General features: G+C 46.5%; 3 non-coding genes and 7 pseudogenes across 3 annotated transcripts; all 10 read left to right on the top strand.

Annotated features, from left to right (window-relative positions):
- The window catches only part of LOC142124900 (5S ribosomal RNA), a 119-nt pseudogene extending 83 nt beyond the window's left edge, over positions 1 to 36 (top strand).
- Positions 37 to 116: 80 nt separating this feature from the next.
- On the top strand, positions 117 to 235 carry LOC142124570 (5S ribosomal RNA). The gene has a single exon (XR_012684680.1). It is a non-coding gene; the product is annotated as a 5S ribosomal RNA (ribosomal RNA).
- A 79-nt stretch (positions 236 to 314) lies between these two features.
- On the top strand, positions 315 to 433 carry LOC142124568 (5S ribosomal RNA). Its single transcript, XR_012684678.1, has one exon. It is a non-coding gene; the product is annotated as a 5S ribosomal RNA (ribosomal RNA).
- A 280-nt stretch (positions 434 to 713) lies between these two features.
- On the top strand, positions 714 to 832 carry LOC142124952 (5S ribosomal RNA; annotated as a pseudogene).
- A 241-nt stretch (positions 833 to 1,073) lies between these two features.
- On the top strand, positions 1,074 to 1,192 carry LOC142124989 (5S ribosomal RNA; annotated as a pseudogene).
- An 81-nt stretch (positions 1,193 to 1,273) lies between these two features.
- LOC142124994 (5S ribosomal RNA) lies at positions 1,274 to 1,392 on the top strand (annotated as a pseudogene).
- Positions 1,393 to 1,473: 81 nt separating this feature from the next.
- Positions 1,474 to 1,592, top strand: LOC142124805 (5S ribosomal RNA; annotated as a pseudogene).
- A 79-nt stretch (positions 1,593 to 1,671) lies between these two features.
- Positions 1,672 to 1,790, top strand: LOC142124999 (5S ribosomal RNA; annotated as a pseudogene).
- A 240-nt stretch (positions 1,791 to 2,030) lies between these two features.
- LOC142124688 (5S ribosomal RNA) lies at positions 2,031 to 2,149 on the top strand. Its single transcript, XR_012684788.1, has one exon. It is a non-coding gene; the product is annotated as a 5S ribosomal RNA (ribosomal RNA).
- Positions 2,150 to 2,231: 82 nt separating this feature from the next.
- LOC142124729 (5S ribosomal RNA) lies at positions 2,232 to 2,350 on the top strand (annotated as a pseudogene).
- Positions 2,351 to 2,500: the final 150 nt, after the last annotated feature.

Below are 2,500 nucleotides of genomic sequence, written 5' to 3'. Positions count from 1 at the left end.
TGGGAGACCACCTGGGAATAACAGGTGCTATAGGCTTTTTTTTTTCTCTCTTGTTCCGGCTTCCTTCAATGCTGGTTTTTAGATGTATAAGAGATGTAGGTCAATAGGAAACCAATACCTACAGCCACACCACCCTGAACAAGCCCAATCTCGTCTGATCTTGGAAGCTAAGCAGGGCTGGGCCTGGTTAGTACTTGGATGGGAGACCACCTGGAAATACCAGGTGCTGTAGGCTTTTTTTTTCTCTCTTGTTCCGGCCTCCTTCAATGCTGGTTTTGAGATGTATAAGAGATGTAGGTCAATATGAAAACAATACCTACAGCCACACCACCCTGAACAAGCCCAATCTCATCTGATCTTGGAAGCTAAGCAGGGCCGGGCCTGGTTAGTACTTGGATGGGAGACCACCTGGGAATACCAGGTGCTGTAGGCCTTTTTTTTTTCTCTCTTGTTCTGGCTTCCTTCAATGCTGGTGTTGAGATGTATAAGAGATGTAGGTCAATAGGAAACTAACACCTACAGCCACTCCACCTTGAACAAGCACAATCTCGTCTGATCTTGAAAGATAAGCCGCGCCAGGCCTAGTTAGTACATGGATGGGAGACCACCTGGGAATATCAGGTGCTGTAGGCCATTTTTTTTCTCTTTTGATCCGGCTTCCTTCAATGCTGGTTTTCAGATGTATAAGTGATGTAGGTCATTAGGAAGCCAAATCCTACAGCCACAACACCCTGAACAAGCCCAATCTCGTCTGATCTTGGAAGCTAAGCAGAGCCGGGCCTGGTTAGTACTTGGATGCGACACCACCTGGGAATACCAGGTGCTGTAGGCCCTTTTTTTTTTCTCTCTTGTTCCGACTTCCTTCAATGCTGGTTTTGAGATGTATAAGAGATGTAGGTCAATAGGGAACCAATACCTACAGCCACACCACCCTGAACAAGCCCAATCTCGTCTGATCTTGAAAGCTAAGCAGGTCCGGGCCTGGTTAGTACTTTTTTTTTTCTCTCTTGTTCTGGCTTCCTTCAATGCTGGTTTTGAGATGTATAAGTGATGTAGGTCATTAGGAAACCAATACCTACAGCCACACAACCCTGAACAAGCCCAATCTTGTCTGATCTTGGAAGCTAAGCAGTGACAGGCCTGGTTAGTACTTGGATGGGAGACCACCTGGGAATACCATGTGCTGTAGGCCTTTTTTTTTTCTCTCTTGTTCCGGCTTCCTTCAATGCTGGTTTTTAGATGTATAAGAGATGTAGGTCAATAGGAAAACAATACCTACAGCCACACCACCCTGAACAAGCCCAATCTCGTCTGATCTTGGAAGCTAAGCAGAGCCAGGCCTTGTTAGTACTTGGATGCGAGACCACCTGGGAATACCAGGTGCTGTAGGCCCTTTTTTTTTCTCTCTTGTTCCGACTTTCTTCAATGCTGGTTTTGAGATCTATAAGAGATGTAGGTCAATAGGAAACCAATACCTACAGCCACACCACCCTGAACAAGCCCAATTTCGTCTGATCTTGGAAGCTAAGCAGGGCTGGGCCTGGTTAGTACTTGGATGGGAGACCACCTGGAAATACCAGGTGCAGTAGGCTTTTTTTTTCTCTCTTGTTCCGGCCTCCTTCAATGCTGGTTTTGAGATGTATAAGAGATGTAGGTCAATAGGAAAAAAATACCTACAGCCACACCACCCTGTACAAGCCCAATCTCATCTGATCTTGGAAGCTAAGCAGGGCTGGGCCTGGTTAGCACTTGGATGGGAGACCACGAGGAAATACCAGATGCTGTCGGCTTTTTTTTTTCTCTCTTGTTCCGACCTCCTTCAGTGCTGGTTTTGAGATGTATAAGAGATGTAGGTCAATAGGAAACCAATACCTACAGCCACACCCCCCTGAACAAGCCCAATCTCGTCTGATCTTGAAAGCTAAGCAGGTCCGGGCCTGGTTAGTACTTTTCTTTTTTCTCTCTTGTTCCGGCCTCCTTCAATGCTGGTTTTAAAATGTATAAGTGATGTAGGTCATTAAGAAACCAATACCTACAGCCACACCACCCTGGACAAGCCCAATCTCGTCTGATCTTGGAAGCTAAGCAGGGCCGGGCCTGGTTAGCACTTGGATGGGAGACCACCTGGGAATACCAGGTGCTGTAGGCCTTTTTTTTTTTCTCTCTTGTTCCGTCTGCCTTCAATGCTTGTTTTTAGATGTATAAGAGATGTAGGTCAATAGAAAAACAATACCTACAGCCACACCACCCTGAACAAGCCCAATCTCGTCTGATCTTGGAAGCTAAGCAGAGCTGGGCCTGGTTAGTACTTGGATGGGAGACCACCTGGGAATACCAGGTCCTGTAGGCCTTTTTTTCTTCTCTCTTGTTCCGGCTTCCTTCAATGCTGGTTTCTAGATGTAGAAGAGATGTAGGTCAATAGTAAAACAATACCTACAGCCACACCACCCTGAACAAGCCCAATCTCGTCTGATCTTGGAAGCTAAGCAGGGACGGGCCT

The sequence above is a fragment of the Mixophyes fleayi genome, unplaced genomic scaffold (genome assembly GCF_038048845.1).
Source record: "Mixophyes fleayi isolate aMixFle1 unplaced genomic scaffold, aMixFle1.hap1 Scaffold_253, whole genome shotgun sequence".
Classification (NCBI taxonomy): domain Eukaryota; kingdom Metazoa; phylum Chordata; class Amphibia; order Anura; family Limnodynastidae; genus Mixophyes; species Mixophyes fleayi.
The sequence above is the reverse complement of the archived record's forward strand: the minus strand, read 5'-3'. Positions and strand labels throughout refer to the sequence as shown.